The following is an 18,855-nucleotide window of genomic DNA, read 5'->3' as shown; positions in this document are numbered from 1 at the left end:
TTCAAAAGGGCTGACTTTCAAAAATTAAGGAAATTAGTTAGGGAAGTGGATTGGACTGAAGAATTTATGGATCTAAAGGTAGAGGAGGCCTGGGATTACTTTAAATCAAAGCTGCAGAAGCTATCGGAAGCCTGTATCCCAAGAAAGGGGAAAAAATTCATAGGCAGGAGTTGTAGACCAAGCTGGATGAGCAAGCATCTTAGAGAGGTGATTAAGAAGAAGCAGAAAGCATACAGGGAGTGGAAGATGGGAGGGATCAGCAAGGAAAGCTACCTAATTGAGGTCAGAACATGTAGGGATAAAGTGAGACGGGCTAAAAGTCGAGTAGAGTTGGAGCTTGCAAAGGGAATTAAAATCAATAGTAAAAGGTTCTATAGCCATATAAATAAGAAGAAAACTAAGAAAGAAGAAGTGGGGCCGATTAACACTGAGAATGGAGTGGAGGTTAAAGATAATCTAGGCATGGCCAAATATCTAAACAAATACTTTGCCTCAGTCTTTAATAAGGCTAAAGAGGATCTTGGGGATAATGGTAGCATGACAAATGGGAATGAGGATATAGAGGTAGATATTACCATATCTGAGGTAGAAGCGAAACTGAAACAGCTTAATGGGACTAAATCGGGGGGCCCAGATAATCTTCATCCAAGAATATTAAAGGAATTGGCACCTGAAATTGCAAGCCCATTAGCAAGAATTTTTAATGAATCTGTAAATTCAGGAGTAGTACCGAATGCTAATATAGTTCCTATTTTTAAGAAAGGAAAAAAAAGTGATCCGGGTAACTACAGGCCAGTTAGTTTGACATCTGTAGTATGCAAAGTCCTGGAAAAAATTTTGAAGGAGAAATTAGTTAAGGACATTGAAGTAAATGGTAAATTTTAAATGGGACAAAATACAACATGGTTTTACAAAAGGTAGATCGTGCCAAACCAACCTAATCTCCTTTTTTGAAAAGGTAACAGATTTTTTAGATAAAGGAAATGCAGTGGATCTAATTTACCTAGATTTCAGTAAGGCATTTGATACCGTGCCACATGGGGAATTATTAGTTAAATTGGAGAAGATGGGGATCAATATGAACATCAGAAGGTGGATAAGGAATTGGTTAAAGGGTTAAAGGGGAGACTGCAACGGGTCCTATTGAAAGGCGAACTGTCAGGTTGGAGGGAGGTTACCAGTGGAGTTCCTCAGGGATCGGTTTTGGGACCAATCTTATTTAATCTTTTTGTTACTGACCTTGGCACAAAAAGTGGGAGTGTGCTAATAAAGTTTGCAGATGATACAAAGCTGGGAGGTATTGCCAATTCGGAGAAGGATCGGGATATTATACAGGAGGATCTGGATGACCTTGTAAACTGGAGTAATAGTAATAGGATGAAATTTAATAGTGAGAAGTGTAAGGTTATGCATTTAGGGATTAATAACAAGAATTTTAGTTATAAATTGGGGACACATCAATTAGAAGTAACGGAAGAGGAGAAGTTGATCATAGGAGTATTGGTTGATCATAGGATGACTATGAGCTGCCAATGTGATATGGCTGTGAAAAAAGCTAATGCGGTTTTGGGATGCATCAGGAGAGGCATTTCCAGTAGGGATAAGGAGGTTTTAGTACCGTTATACAAGGCACTGGTGAGACCTCACCTAGAATACTGTGTGCAGTTCTGGTCTCCCATGTTTAAAAAGGATGAATTCAAGCTGGAGCAGGTACGGAGAAGGGCTACTAGGATGATCCGAGGAATGGAAAACTTGTCTTATGAAAGGAGACTTAAGGAGCTTGGCTTGTTTAGCCTAACTAAAAGAAGGTTGAGGGGAGGTATGATTGCTCTCTATAAATATATCAGAGGGATAAATACAGGAGAGGGAGAGGAATTATTTCAGCTCAGCACCAATGTGGACACAAGAACAAATGGGTATAAACTGGCCACCAGGAAGTTTAGACTTGAAATCAGACGAAGGTTTTTAACCATCAGAGGAGTGAAGTTTTGGAATAGCCTTCCAAGGGAAGCCGTGGGGGCAAAAGATCTATCTGGTTTTAAGATTCTACTTGATAAGTTTATGGAGGAGATGGTATGATGGGATAATGGGATTTTGGTAAGTAATTGATCTTTAAATATTCAGGGTAAATAGGCTTAATCCCCTGAGATGGGATATTAGATGGATGGGATCTGAGTTACCCAGGAAAGAATTTTCTGTAGTATCTGGCTGGTGAATCTTGCCCACATGCTCAGGGTTTAACTGATTGCCATATTTGGGGTCGGGAAGGAATTTTCCTCCAGGGCAGATTGGAGACGCCCTGGAGGTTTTTCGCCTTCCTCTGTAGCATGGGGCATGGTTGACTTGAGGGGGGCTTCTCTGCTCCTTGAAGTCTTTAAACCATGATTTAAAGACTTCAATAGCTCAGACATGGGTGAGGTTTTTCATAGGAGTGGGTGGGTGAGATTCTGTGGCCTGCGCTGTGCAGGAGGTCAGACTAGATGATCAGAATGGTCCCTTCTGACCTTAGTATCTATGAATCTATAAGTGTGCTTTGTTACTTTTCCCTTTCTCCTTAAACATATTTGGATAGTTTCTTGGTGTACCTTTCATATAAATGCTCTTAAGGAAAAAAATATATACATAACTAAGTGTAGTGCACTCCGTGCTATATTGTTTTGAATTATACTAAAGCATTTAGCGATCAAGAAATATGTGTAGCAGAAAGTAAAAATGGTAAATGGAAGGCAGCTTGATCCGAACAATCTGGAGTTAAAGGAGTCATGGGCAGTCTTCAGATCCCAGTCAGCCTCCTCTCGAAAAATCAAAACAAAAAAAAAGATGATTATGCCAAGTGAAAAGTTTGTATTCCCATTCAGGAGGCAATTTTACCTTGTTATTGAGATCATTTGAATTTTATTTACTGTAACTGGATAGAGCAATCACTACTAGCTTAAGTTACAAAATGAAAAGGGGTTTTAATAAACAGGAGCATGAATAACTTGCATCAGTTAGCATGGAAAGGGCCAGATTTTTGGTCTCAGTTATGCTGGTATAAATCCAGGAAAATGCCATTAGTCAGTGGGGTTACTCCACATTTACTCTGGCATAAGTGGGCTCCGAATCTGGCCCAATCCATTCTACTTTGCTTGATCCATTTTGCTTACTTCTGTTTAACAATAAAGTAAGAACAACCTCAGGCATTGCTTATAATTGGAAAAGAAATAACTCTTTCACCTTTAAAGTTCTTGTCCTCTCTGCAAGGCCCTTCAGAGCTCTGCTCCTCACTAGTTATCCACTGCTGGGCCAAAGTCTCTGCTGCTGTAAGTGGGTGCAGCTTCACTGACTTCAGTGGGTTTTGCCCATTTGCATCAGTAGAGAAGTTGCATCATGTCTTTAATCATGTCATGCCCAACTTCTTCCACTCTCTGCCAATGATGTCAGCCTCATTCACACATTTGTCAGTCATGTCCATGTTTTTCCCCATGCTGCCCCTTCTACATGATAGAATGCCCTCCCTGTGCTTATCTGTAAGGCGCTTCCCTCCTCCAAATCTCTCCTCCTCACCCACCCCTGCTGCTGTGACACCTACAAGAAAGCAGCCAATTAATGATGGCTCATTGAAAGGCAGAGAGGAATAGCTGGCATTTTATTTGTAATGTTAAAAATTGCAAATATATGTGTATGTGTGTTTGTTTTTATAGAATCATAGAATATCAGGGTTGGAAGGGACCTCAGGAGGTCATCTTGTCCAATCCCCTGCTCAAAGCAGGACCTATCCCCAATTTTTATAAATGGTTTGTATCTATTGTATTCCTCTCCTCACTGTTGTTGGCCACTCATCTTTGGGGTAGAGAATGTCTTTGCATGTGTTTGTGTAGTGCTTGTCATAATCCGAAACCTGCAATGGAAATCTATCCCATATAAAAAAAGCAGGTGTCCAGGATGATTCCACACTCTGGCACTTCGAGTGCAGAAGGTGGGGGCCCGCAAGGATTCTAAAAATTAATGCTGGCCATTCCAGGCATGTATTAAACTCCTAAGGTTACAGCTTCTTTCTGACCTTGGACGGGTAGATGCTGCCATCACCAAATGCAAAACCCCTTGGAACCCAGGAAGGCGCACTTGAGAATTCCTTCCTGTGGGGTACCTTCAAGCCCTTTCACCCTCCCTCCAGGGAAGAGTTGAAAAAGGAAAACAAAGAAATCAGCTGTTGCCACCAGCTAACTAAAAAATTATGTGCACAAACCTCTTAAGACACAAAAATCCAAATCCTGTTCTTAAAAAAGGTAAATTTTATTAAAAACAAAATGAAAGAAAATACATCTGAAAACTCAGGATATTGCTAGATTTTTTTAAAGAGCAATTCCAAAAATTAAGCACCTAAAATAGTTTTCTGTGGATTCAACTTAAAGGTTATAAGCAACAAAAGCATCTGGCATTAGCACAGAGGAATCCACAAGCCATAAGAAATAAACAAAAAAAACCTAATTGCATCTTTCTACACATTTTCTGATCTACTTACATATCTGGGTGTCCAAATAAGCAATTTCTAGGTATGATTCTGATGATTTTTATACTTGGCCTTCAGCTTCTCAGAGCATAACTGCTGCCCTCTTCCCCAGAGAACAACAACAGACCCACAAAGGGGGAGTCTTGTTCCAATTTTTAAAAGTTCTAGTCGTCCATTGGCTCTTTTGGTCAGGTGTCACTCCCTTTCATTTACCTATGCAGAGATTTTTTAAAATCCTTTACAGGTAAAACAAGCAGAGAAAAGCCACCAAGAGGGACTTTATAGAAAACTGGCTGGCTGGGTGTCCATAAAAGGGAGGTCCACTCCTTCATTTATCGCAGCAGGCAACTGTGTAGAGTTGTTTGTGTAGAGTACTTCATGATATTTAAATAAAGACATGAGAGCTTTTCTATTAGGAGACAATACTCTGTTCAGTGGTAAAACCCATTTTACCTTGTCCATTTGTGTCTATGAATTTGCTGAGCTGCAGCATGGTTCCTTCATCTCCTAAAATAGCACATTCCCTTGTTTTGTAGCTGTGGTTCTATTCTGTAGCATTCTGTAGTGAGAATGCTACTACAATGGTGATGAAGGTTATACAATAGATAAATCCATGGTGGAGAAAACTTTTTTCCTTGTCCCCCTCAAATAAAAAGGGGAACTTGAATAGCCCTTGAATCATTTTTATTGTGAACATAGAAATTGCCAGGCTGGGTCAGACCCAAGATCCATCTAGTTCACTAGCCTATCTCAGACAGTGACAAACACCAGATGTTTTAGAAGAAGGCATAAGAACCCTACAGTAGGCAGATGGTCTGATCCTAGTAGAGATTGTTCTAAAATCTGGTGTAGGAGTTTAATATCCTTTTCAACATTTGTTGTCACTCATTATGAAAACTATGGATATTCTTGTTATTCATAGAAATGTCGAATCCCTTTTTAGATCTTGCTAAATTCATGTCCTCAGTGACTTCCTGTGCCAATGAGTTCCATAGTTTAATCATATGTGGAAAAAGGGTTCCCTTTGATTTGGTTTTGACTTTCCCACCTTTTAATTTAATTGAATGCCCCCTTATTCATGTATTATGAAACAGGAAGAATAGAAGTTCTGATTTACCTTCTCTAGATAATTCACTATTTTATATACTGTTATTGTATTTTCTTATTTGTCTCCTTTCTAAAGTCAACAGTCCCAATCTTGTGAATCACTCCCATAAGAAAGATTTCCCAGGAAAAGTAACATAAATATTATCATTCTTTTGACCAACATAGAATAACATAATTCCTCTATAATATGAAGCTTGCATATTTTGACACATCAACCATATTACAGTGTTAAAGATATATAGCACAAAAGCGGTGAATAATTTGTGTAACTCACAAGAAATTCACATTTTACGAGACATAAATAATTGGAAATTCTGGCTTGAGACTACTGTAATTTACCAGTTATCTATAAAATAGAAACACAGCTTCATAATCATTAATTCACAATCATCATTAATGATCTGGAGGAGGGCGTGGATTGTACCCTTAGCAAGTTTGAAGATGACACTAAACTGGGAGGAGAGGTAGATACGGTAGGGATAGGATACAGAGGGACGTAGACAAATTAGGGTTTGGGCCAAAAGAAATCTGATGAGGTTCAACAAGGACAAGTGCAGAGTCCTGCACTTAGGACGGAATAATCCCATGCACTGCTACAGACTAGGGACCAAATGGCTAGGCAGCAGTTCAGCAGAAAAGGACCTAGGAGTTACAGTGGACGAGAAGATGGATATGAGTCAACATTGTGCCCTTGTTGCCAAGAAGACCAATGGCATTTTGGGATGTATAAGTAGGGGCATTGCCAGCAGATCGAGGGACGTGATCGTTCCCCTCTATTCGACATTGGTGAGTCCTCATCTGGAGTACTGTGTCCAGTTTTGGGCCTCACACTACAAGAAGGATGTGAAAAAATTGGAAAACATCCAACGGAGGGCAACATAAATGATTAGGGGACTAGAACACATGACTTATGAGGAGAGGCTGAGGGAACTGGGATTGTTTAGTCTGCAGAAGAGAAGTATGAGGGAGGATTTGATAGCTGCTTTCAACTATCTGAAAGGGGGTTCCAAAGAGGATGGATCTAGACTGTTCTCAGTGGTAGCAGATGACAGAACAAGGAGTAATGGTCTCAAGTTGCAGTGAGGGAGGTTTAGGTTGGATATTAGGAAAAACATTTTCACTAGGAAGATGGAGAAACACTGGAATGGGTTACCTAGGAAGGTGGTGGAATCTCCTTCCTTAGAGGTTTTTAAGGTCTGACTTGACAAAACCCTGGCTGGGATGATTTAGTTGGGGATTGGTCCTGCTTTGAGCAGGGGGTTGGACCAGATGAGCTCCTGAGGTCCTTTCCAACCCTGATAGTCTATGATTCTATATGTACCACTTGTTAGGTGTTTTTCTTTTTCTTTTATGAACAACGCTTGTTTAAAAAAATGCTCTGGTCTTTGCACAATGAAGTTTAAGATAAATTTCTGTCCAATGCAGACTGCTGCAAACCTGATAAATTTTCTCAGCTGCTATTGTTTGTAGAGTTGGTGTTTCTGAAAAACAGACAACACCAAAGGTGTCTTTCAGTTCAGTGAGTTTACTCTCACTTACATCTAGTTTTCTCCTCTGCCTTTTTGTCTCTACTCTAGTTCAGAGATTCCCAACAGTTTGCAGAAGTAATTTCACACATCTTTAAACATTTCTTTAGTCACAACTTACTCATCCTCTGGCTAACACATTTCTAGTCACACATTTACTTCCTGACCTGGTGCCACACTCATTTATTGTCACCCAGAACTTTTGTTAATCACTTTTCCCCTCTTCTTACCAATTACTGGCACATCCCAAAACCATGCCACAATACAAATCCATGGTATGCCCTCACCTTGAATACTGCATGCAGTTCTGGTCACCCCAGTTCAAAAAAAGTTCTATTAAAATTGGAAAAGGTACACAGAAGGGCAAAAAAAAAGGATTAGGGGTATGGAACAGCTTCTGTATGAGGAGAAATTAAAAAGACTGGGACTGTTCAGCTTGGAAAAGAGATGACTATGGGGGGATATGATAGAGGTCTATAAAACCATGACTGGTGTGGAGAAAGTGTTACTTACCCCTTCACATAACACAAGAACCAGGGGTCACCCAATGACATTAAGAGGAAGCAGGTTTAAACAAAAGGACATATTTAATCACACAAAATGCAGTCAACCTGTGGAACTCATTGACAAGGAATGTTGTGGTTAAGACTATAACTCAGTTAAAAAAAGTATTAGATACGTTCTTGGAGGACAGGTCCTTCAATGGTCAGGGATGCAACCTCATGCTCCAGGTGTTCCTAAGCCTCTGACTGCTGGATGCTGGGCCTGAACAACAGGGATGGATCACTTGATAATTACCCTATTCTGTTCATTTCCTCTGAAGCACCTGGCATTGGCCAATGTCAGAAGACAGGATACTGGACTAGATGGACCATTGACCTGACCCAGTATGGCCATTCTTATCTTCTTTACAATTTTCCTTTTCACATTTATTCATTATTCTTTAAAACCAAGTTCTGTACCTAAAATCACAGTGACTCCTCTCCTGATTGTAGAGTAGCAGCCGTGTTAGTCTGTATTCGCAAAAAGAAAAGGAGTACTTGTGGCACCTTAGAGACTAACAAATTTATTAGAGCATAAGCTTTCGTGAGCTACAGCTCACTTCATCGGATGCATCCGATGAAGTGAGCTGTAGCTCACGAAAGCTTATGCTCTAATAAATTTGTTAGTCTCTAAGGTGCCACAAGTACTCCTTTTCTTTCTCCTGATTGTGTGATGTGTGGGCCCCTCAACACCTATTGAAATGAAATTTGATTCTTGAGGGGGGGAAAAGAGCATGCTCTACACCCTGTCTGATGATCTGCTAAATATCTTGTAGCTCCTGTGATGGGGCAAGGCCAGATGGCTATGGAAGAGTAGTGAGAGATAGATATATTAGCTCCAGGCTAAACAAATCCCTGGTACCAGGATAAGTGAAATGGCAGCTGCTCCAGGTCAATTAAGACACCTGGGGCCAATTAAGAACTTTCCAGAAGGTAGAGAGAAGGCTAGGTTGATTGGGGCACCTGAAGCCAATCAGGGGCTGGCTGAAACTAGTTAAAAGCCTCCCAATTAGTCAGGTGGGAGTGCATGTCAGGAGCTGTGGGAAGAAGTTGCGCTGTTGGAGAGGCTCAGTAGTACACACCATATCAGGCACAAGGAAGGAGGCCCTGAAATAAGGGTGAAGTGGAGCTTGAGGAAGTGAAGGCTGCTGTGGGGGAAGTAGCCCAGGGAATTGTATATGTCATGTTTCTAAAAGGTCAGCTACCATAGCTAATACTATTAGGGTCCCTGGGCTGGAGCCCGGAGTAGAGGGTGGGCCCGGGCTTTCCCCCCCACCTTTGCCCCCTGTTTAATCACTGAGACTGGGAGACAACAGAGACTGTGCAAGGAAGGATAACTTCTCCTCACCTCCCTCGCTGGCTTATGATGAAAATGGCTTAGTAGACTGTGACCCTTGTCTCTAGAGAGAGAAGGGTTACATGGAGGGTCACAGTGAGCCTCTGAGGATAGAGAAATCCGCCAGGAAACGCGGGACCCACGGAGGCAAGGATAGAGCTTTGTCACACTCCCTATATATTCTCTGCTGCCTTTGGAGTCCTGTTGTAAGAGTGCCATCTTCTGACTGACTGACTGACTGACTTCTTATGAATGCTCTTACCTGCTTTTAGCTCTGCTTCACTTGGTACCTCTATTGTCCCTACTTTGTAGAAAGATGTGGCTTTCTTGCTTCTCTTTTGCTACAAATACCTGATGAACTGGTTAACTGAGTGAGATACTAAGTTGTACAAACATCTGTGCACAGCTGAGAATTCCTTGACTTTGGCAAACTCTTAAAATTTACATCTACATGAAAGGAAAAACCAGGCGCTAGAGAGTGAAATTAAAATAAAATATGTTCCACTGATATATTTTTGAAGCTGCCTTGTTACATTCTGTAAGATTATATCACTGTCCTCTCAGCCGCTGCCAAGGTCCAGATCAGGTGGTACTGTGTCTTCTTTCAGAGTAGCAGCCGTATTAGTCTGTATTCGCAAAAAGAAAAGGAGTACTTGTGGCACCTTAGAGACTAACAAATTTATTTGAGCATAAGCTTTCATGAGCTACAGCTCACTTCATTGGATGCATGTAGCTCATGAAAGCTTATGCTCAAATAAATTTGTTAGTCTCTAAGGTGCCACAAGTACTCCTTTTCTGTCGTCTGTTGATGTAGAATCTATTACACTAAGGCCCTGTCTACACTGGCAAGTTTCTGCACAATAAAGCAGCTTTCTGCACTCCCGAGGTGTACAAACTGCCAAGCCCCTTAGTGTACAGAAACTGTGCAGTTGTAGCGCTGTAAAAAACCCACCCCACCGAGAGGCATACAGCTTTCTACGCTACGGCTACAGCACTGTGGTGCCATTGTAGACACCATGGTCAATTAAAGCACTGTGATTTCCCTCCGTGAGGTGTCCCACAATGCCTGTTCTCACCTCTCTGGTCATCAGTTTGAACTGTACTGCCCTGCCCTCAGGTGACCAACCGTCATCCCCACCCCGTACATTCCTTTGGAATCTTGAAAGTCCCCTTCCTGTTTGCTGTCAGCGCATCTTTCCAGGTGGCCATGCCTGCTCCATGCACCACGTGATCCCCTGCTTGGGAGCAATGTGGAGCTGCTGGACCTCATCAGCATTCGGGAGAGGAGACTGTCCAGTCTGAACTGCACGCCAGCTGTAGGAATTATGATACCTATGGACAGATTTCACGATGCACGACAGAAAGGGGCCATGACCAGGACACATTGCAGTGCAAGGTCAAAGTGAAGGAGCTGCAAAACACTTACAACAAGGTGCGGGAGGCAACCGCCGCACCGGTGCTGTGCCCATGAGCTGCTGGGAGCTTCACAGATATGACCTTGGGAGCCCAGCCTCCCTCTTTGTTATCAGCGTCTAAATGGCTGCGCAGAATTAGCAAGCAGCCAAGAAGAACTAAGGAGGACTTTCTGCGTGATGTTATGATACACTCTGCCACCAAGAAACAGGAATTGAAGGAGTGACGAGACAGTGATAAGATGGACCAGAAGGAGAATGCAGCACACCAGAATGAAGCCACGGAATGGCTCTTAAAGGTTATGGAGCGCCAAGCAGACACGCTCCAGGTGATACTAGCTCTTCAAACCGAGCAGCTCCGTGCCCGCCCTCCCCTACAGCCACTGTCGCAAAACTCTTTCCCATGATCCCCCCCAGACACCACCAACCCATTCTTGTAAATCTCCTGGCTCCAGTCCATACCCATGGCATTCCACTCCTCCCCCGTGACAGTCCAGCACTGTGGACTCCCAGTACTCACTGAACTCAACATCTGTCCCTCTGCAGTTTATCCCTGCTGATGTACAGTACCTGATGCACTGTACTCCAGAGGAGAAGGCTGGATATGATCACTGGACATACGCAATTCTTTAGCCATCCCGGGACCCCTCTTCCTCCTGGGACCTTCCCTTCCCCTATCCCCCTAACTGCTGTTTTTGTTTTGTTTTTTTGTTTTTTGTTTTGTTTGACTCTTTCTTCCAGTTGTTGTTTTTTTAATAAAAGATTTGTGTTGGTCTGAAAGCACTCTTTATTCCATTAATTGAAAGAAACAGAGCCCTGCAAGCCCTGCCATACAATTATGTTAAACCCACATATTGCATCATCTGCACCAATCACGTCTAGCATTACAAGCACTGCACTCCCAAACACAGCAACAAATATTAGTGGCTTTCAGCTTCATATTGCTGTGGCAATGCTCAAGGCATCCCTGATCCTTATGGCCCCATGCTGTGCCCCTCTAATAGCTCTGGTCTCTGGCTGTTCAAACTCAACCTCCAGGCACTGAGCCTCTGTGGTCCGGCACTGAGTGAAGCTTTCACCCTTCCCTTCACAAATATTATAGAGCGTACAGCATGTGGCTATAAGCATAGGAATATTGTCATCGGCCAGGTCCAACTTCCCATAAAGGCAGCACCAGCATGCTTTAAAACAGCCAAAAGCTCAGTCATTCTGCTCTTGCTCAACCTGTTGTTGAACTGCTCCTTGCTGCTGTCAAGTTGCCCCGTGCATGGCTTCATAAGCCGCGGCATTGGTTTCCATAAATTTTAACAATATGGTTGTGACAGAGTGCAGAGGACCTATATGATGGACAGCAAATAGGGGGTTAAAACCCATTTGGCTGAAGGAAATTAGATAGAACAGCAGCCTCATCAGGCTCACAAAATGAAGACAGGAAACTATATAAGAATGGCTCTTCTGGAGTAAGAAGGCTGGGTCTACACTACAGACCTATATCAGTATAACTACGTCACTCAGAGATGTGAAAAATACACACCCATGAGCGACGTAATTATACCGACCTAACCTATGTAGACGGTGCTATGTCGATGGGAGGGCGTCTCCTGTCCACATAGTGACTGCTTCTCAAGGAGGTGGATTAACTATGCTGATGGGAGAAGCTCCTCTGTCAGCATAGGCTATCTACATTAAAGTGTTTCAGTGGCATGGCTGTACTGCTGTAGCGCCATATGTGAAGACAAGACCTTAGTACCTCTTCCAGACCTGAAGGAAGAGCCTGTGTAGCTCGAAATCTTGCCTCTCTCACCAACAGAAGTTGGTCCCATAAAAGATATTACCTCACCTGCCTTACCTAGTCTTGTCTCTTCTTGCTTTTCCATTCCTGGTTCCTCTTCTCCATCAACACCAGCCTTGTCTGTCTGTTCCTCAGCTTCTCATACAAATGTCTTCATATCTTTTTCAGAGTTACCTTCATTGAACTGATCCATACAGGTTCCTATGCTCTTCTCCTTCAAATCGCTCTCTAAGGTCCACCACATATGAGATGTGAGAAATAAGCATTGTTCAGTTGGAAATGCAGAGTTTAATATGTATTACCAATAAAGACAATGTAGATATTTATCCTTGTTACTCACACCCTACTTGTAACTGCTACAATCAAAACTTAGTTATCAGTCCAGCATCATCTATTATTCAGGACCAGCATGCCACAAAATGCTGCAAAACTTCTACTGAATTATATTTGGATTAAATGAAAAATATTGCACATGTAATATGTAACAGTTATTAATTTTGATTATTTTTCTCTTTTTAATAGTTTCCTACCCTCCACAATCTCATAATCGCCTCTTCAGTTTTTATTTTTCCCTTTCCACACAATATACTCAGAGGGGCAATAAATACAAAAGGCTCTGGCACGTTGAATATGTTAGGGAGTATCTTTTAGCTGCATTATTTGTGAACTCCTGTAGAGGTGGAGATATGCTGTCTTTGGAATTGTTGAAGTTGTTTATCCATTTATAAGTAGAAAAGTATGTCTAACAATCAAAGAAATTACAGTTGAGTGTAATTAATTGGCTTATGTGCTCTAAATCCCTCAGGTACGGTCAGAGATCAATATGCTATTTGCAAAGTCTGGATTTTGTAAATGGATCTCCAAATTAGCTGGAAGGTATGTAAAAATCACATGTAGGCAGATAGGTCCCACTAGGCTTTGAATTTGAGCCAAGCTGAAGCATGGGGCTTATTCCAGTTAGAGTATAGTATGCCTATGAGGAGACTTTCTTCCTATAAGATTAGGCAGACAGTTGTACAGTGGGTAGGGCTATCACCTTCTCATTTGGACTAGCTATGCCTCTCTTCTGGGACACTTGAGTACAGGTGTGATGGCCCCATATGTCTGTCCCAATCTGTATAGACAAAATTCACAAAAAGAAAAGGAGTACTTGTGGCACCTTAGAGACTAACAAATTTATTAGAGCATAAGCTTTCGTGAGCTACAGCTCACTTCATCGGATGCATTTGATGGAAAAAACAGAGGAGAGATTTATACACACACACAGAGAACATGAAACAATGGGTTTATCATACACACTGTAAGGAGAGTGATCACTTAAGATAAGCCATCACCAGCAGCAGGGGGGGGAAAGGAGGAAAACCTTTCATGGTGACAAGCAAGGTAGGCTAATTCCAGCAGTTAACAAGAATATCAGAGGAACAGTGGGGGGTGGGGTGGGAGGGAGAAATACCATGGGGAAATAGGTTTCAGAGTAGCAGCCGTGTTAGTCTGTATTCGCAAAAAGAAAAGGAGTACTTGTGGCACCTTAGAGACTAACAAATTTATTAGAGCATAAGCTTTCGTGAGCTACAGCTCACTTCAATCGGATGCATGGGGAAATAGTTTTACTTTGTGTAATGACTCATCCATTCCCTGTCTCTATTCAAGCCTAATTTGTATCCAGTTTGCAAATTAATTCCAATTCAGCAGTCTCTCGTTGGAGTCTGTTTTTGAAGCTTTTTTGTTGAAGTATAGCCACTCTTAGGTCTGTGATCGAGTGACCAGAGAGATTGCAGTGTTCTCCAACTGGTTTTTGAATGTTATAATTCTTGACGTCGGATTTGTGTCCATTCATTCTTTTACATAGAGACTGTCCAGTTTGGCCAATGTACATGGCAGAGGGGCATTGCTGGCACATTCACACTTTGCTTCTCTACAAAAGAAAAAGGACACTAAGCTATCTAAACTACTATATGCCACAAGGGAGCACAACAATGGTTCCCATAACCCACCCAGCAATATTGTTAATCTATCCAACTATACTCTTAGCCCAGCAGAAGAATCTGTCCTATCTCGGGGCCTCTCCTTTTGCCCCTCCACCCCCACGACATGATACAGTTCTGTGGTGACCTAGAATCCTATTTTCGACATCTCAGACTCAAGGAATATTTCCAACACACCTCTGACCAACATATTAACCCCCAGAGACCTTCCTGCCAACACTACAAAAAGAAGGATTCTGGGTGGACTCCTCCTGAAGGTCGAAACAGCAGCCTGGATTTCTACATAGACTGCTTCCGCCGACGTGCACGAGCTGAAATTGTGGAAAAGCAGCATCGCTTACCCCATAACCTCAGCCATGCAGAACACAGTGCCATCCACAGCCTCAGAAACAACTCTGACATCATAATCAAAAAGGCTGACAAAGGAGGTGCTGTCGTCATCATGAATAGGTTGGAGTATGAACAAGAGGCTACTAGGCAGCTCTCCAACACCACTTTCTACAAGCCATTACCCTCTGATCCCACTGAGAGTTACCAAAAGAAACTACAGCATTTGCTCAAGAAACTCCCTGAAAAAGCACAAGAACAAATCCGCACTGACAGACCCCTGGAGCCACGACCTGGGGTATTCTATCTGCTACCCAAGATCCATAAACCTGGAAATCCTGGACGCCCCATCATCTCAGGCATTGGCACCCTGACAGCAGGATTGTCTGGCTATGTAGACTCCCTCCTCAGTCCCTTCATTACCAGCACTCCCAGCTATCTTCGAGACACCACTGACTTCCTGAGGAAACTACAGTCCATTGGTGATCTTCCTAAAAACACCATCCTAGCCACTATGGATGTAGAAGCCCTCTACACCAACATTCCACACAAAGATGGGCTACAAGCCGTCAGGAACAGTATCCCCAATACTGTCACGGCTAACCTGGTGGCTGAACTTTGTGACTTTGTCCTCACCCATAACTATTTCACATTTGGCGACAATGTATACCTTCAAATCAGCGGCACTGCGATGGGTACCCGCATGGCCCCACAGTATGCCAACATTTTTATGGCTGACTTAGAACAATGCTTCCTCAGCTCTCATGCCCTAATCATCATCATCTGGACCCATGGAAAAGAAGCTCTTGAGGAATTCCACGATGATTTCAACAATTTCCATCCCACCATCAACCTCAGCCTGGACCAGTCCACACAAGAGATCCACTTCCTGGACACTACGGTGCTAATAAGCGATGGTCACATAAACACCACCCTATATCGGAAACCTACTGACCGCTATTCCTACCTACATGCCTCTAGCTTTCATCCAGATCATACCACTCGATCCATTGTCTACAGCCAAGCGCTACGATATAACCGCATTTGCTCCAACCCCTCAGACAGAGACAAACACCTACAAGATCTCTATCATGCATTCCTACAACTACAATACCCACCTGCTGAAGTGAAGAAACAGATTGACAGAGCCAGAAGAGTACCCAGAAGTCACCTACTACAGGACAGGCCCAACAAAGAAAACAACAGAACGCCACTAGCCATCACCTTCAGCCGCCAACTAAAACCTCTCCAACGCATCATCAAGGATCTACAACCTATCCTGAAGGACGACCCATCACTCTCACAGATCTTGGGAGACAGACCAGTCCTTGCTTACAGACAGCCGCCCAATCTGAAGCAAATACTCACCAGCAACCACACACCACACAACAGAACCACTAACCCAGGAACCTATTCTTGCAACAAAGCCCGTTGCCAACTCTGTCCACATATCTATTCAGGGGATACCATCATAGGGCCTAATCACATCAGCCACACTATCAGAGGCTCGTTCACCTGCGCATCTACCAATGTGATATATGCCATCATGTGCCAGCAATGCCCCTCTGCCATGTACATTGGCCAAACTGGACAGTCTCTACGTAAAAGAATGAATGGACACAAATCAGACGTCAAGAATTATAACATTCAAAAACCAGTTGGAGAACACTGCAATCTCTCTGGTCACTCGATCACAGACCTAAGAGTGGCTATACTTCAACAAAAAAGCTTCAAAAACAGACTCCAACGAGAGACTGCTGAATTGGAATTAATTTGCAAACTGGATACAATTAACTTAGGCTTGAATAGAGACTGGGAATGGATGAGTCATTACACAAAGTAAAACTATTTCCCCATGGTATTTCTCCCTCCCACCCCACCCCCCACTGTTCCTCTGATATTCTTTTTAACTGCTGGAATTAGCCTACCTTGCTTGTCACCATGAAAGGTTTTCCTCCTTTCCCCCCCCCTGCTGCTGGTGATGGCTTATCTTAAGTGATCACTCTCCTTAGGAGTGTGTATGATAAACCCATTGTTTCATGTTCTCTGTGTGTGTGTATATAAATCTCTCCTCTGTTTTTTCCACCAAATGCATCCGATGAAGTGAGCTGTAGCTCACGAAAGCTTATGCTCTAATAAATTTGTTAGTCTCTAAGGTGCCACAAGTACTCCTTTTCTTTTTGTATAGACAAAAGACAGCAATATCCTGGCATGGCTACTCCTTAGTGCTTAGGCTATTGCTTGTCACAATCCTGCTTTACTTTTGGGTGATGCACAAACCGACAAGGCATGAGACTCAAGAGTTCAGTTCTTGGGCCAGATCCTCAACTGGTGTAATTTGGAGTATCTCCGTTCACTTCAGTTGACAACAGCTGTGGATCTGGCCCTATGTTTTGTGACAATGATTTCCACTCTTGCTATATCAATATCATACATAATGACAGTGTTGTGCATACAGAGATGGAACCTAGCTATGGAATTTATCCAACAACCTATATAAATATAACTGACAAATAATGGAAAAAATAACAGGCCTACTATTGAATCGTATGGGATTCCATTAGCAATCGAAAACTTTAGATCACAACAATTTACAAGTTCCTTCCCCTGCCTTGTTTGGTAAATTGCCTTTACAAGAATGTTGTTACATGATAGAAGACTTAACCAGTGTCCCCTCATCGCCCCCTTCTCTTTCCCTGACCTCCACATGCTTTTCTAGTTTGGCTGCTGTTGGGAATCTTATGGAAATAGTACAAAGGAAAAAAATATTTTCTTTCCATTTTTCATCCGCTAAGTCAAGTCTCAATGTCCTTTCCTAGACTTCATACCAAGCTTGCTGGTGGTCCTGGAAGGCTATATCATCACACGTAAATGAACAGGAGAATGCTGTTTGCAGTGTTGAAGAAATGTTGACATGCTGACCTGAAGAAGAGCTCTGTGTAGCTCGAAAACTTCTCTCTTTCACCAACAGAAGCTGGCCCAATAAAAGATATTATCTCACCCACCTTGTCTCTCTAGGAGAATGGTGGCAGCAAGGATGAAAATGAGCATCCTTCCCCCTCCTCAGTTATGTTGCTAGAGCTTTGGCTACTGCTATAAAGGGAGTTGAAGGCTTGTGCTCTTGCCCTCTTCTTCCATAAAAGTTTGAAGAGATATGTAGGAAGTAGAAAATGACTTCCTCTCTTTGTACAGTTTAAGGTTCCTCGGGGACTGAGGGCCTGTAAAGTCTTTGCCTGTGCATGGAATCTTCTGAAGTGTTGACGCAAGAATTCTGCAGGAAGCAAAACATTACATCAGACCATTTTTTATGTTGTCTACTGTTTAACAATCAAATGAATAGGTTTGTGTGCCTATAACTCAAACTGATTAAGTGTGGAAACAGGTCCTGGTCTGTAGCTACTGCAAGCAGTACAGAAGCAGTTTGTTAAGAAAAGCAGTTATGGCAATCAGTCTTCCATGCAACCTCTCACTGAAAATAATAACAGCATCTTGTACAATAATTATAATTGCTATTGGAAGAACGGGTGGAGGATTATTCAATATAGGTAATTGTTCCTTATCAGTAGCCACATGTTAAAGCATAGGTTCCCAAATCCAGAATCTGGATCCTCAAAACACCCACTGAGCTTCACTTAACTCTGTGCTGGAAGATTTCAGCTGGTTGGCATACACAAAGCCACCTCAGTCCTGACACCTAGTGCCTACAAAAAGAAAAGGAGTACTTGTGGCACCTTAGAGACTAACAAATTTATTAGAGCATAAGCTTTCGTGAGCTACAGCTCACTTCATCAGATGCATCCGATGAAGTGAGCTGTAGCTCACGAAAGCTTATGCTCTAATAAATTTGTTAGTCTTTAAGGTGCCACAAGTACTCCTTTTCTTTTTGCGAATACAGACTAACACGGCTGCTACTCTGAAACCTGACCTAGTGCCTACCTCTCGCTTAAGCCTCAGGGGGAGCCTCAAGCTAAGTGTTCATCTGTCTATCTGGCCCACCCTTTATACCCAAATAGCCCAGTGGTTAGAGCACTTACCTGAGAGGTGGGGAACCAGACCCTTCCCCCTCCCAGCTGAGTGCCCCAACTAACCACTGGGCTATGCTTGCAGGGGGGAGGGGGATGTTCCACTTAACTATGCACTGGGCTAGAGCAAGAGAAAGTGAGAGATTTGCTCTATGGCACAGTGGTGAGGGCACCCTCCCGGGACACGGGTAAGTCAGGCACGAGTCACAGCTCCACTGAATATCTAATTATTTATACAAAGTGGAACAGCTCCAGCATGCGAGCTCGGTGATACTGGCAGCCTTCTGGGAAATAGGAGACCAGGATTCAATTCC

General features: G+C 42.7%; 1 long non-coding RNA gene across 1 annotated transcript; it reads right to left on the bottom strand.

The window, feature by feature from the left end:
* Positions 1–12,282: 12,282 nt before the first annotated feature.
* LOC122459129 lies at positions 12,283–18,594 on the bottom strand. Its single transcript, XR_006279594.1, has 3 exons — positions 18,554–18,594; positions 17,525–17,790; positions 12,283–12,435 (listed from the first exon to the last, which is right to left on the bottom strand). It is a non-coding gene; the product is annotated as an uncharacterized LOC122459129 (long non-coding RNA).
* Between the last annotated feature and the right edge of the window lie 261 nt (positions 18,595–18,855).

This window comes from Dermochelys coriacea, chromosome 3 (genome assembly GCF_009764565.3).
Source record: "Dermochelys coriacea isolate rDerCor1 chromosome 3, rDerCor1.pri.v4, whole genome shotgun sequence".
Lineage (NCBI taxonomy): Eukaryota > Metazoa > Chordata > Testudines > Dermochelyidae > Dermochelys > Dermochelys coriacea.
Note: the sequence above shows the minus strand (reverse complement) of the source record. Positions and strands in the feature narration are given on the sequence as shown.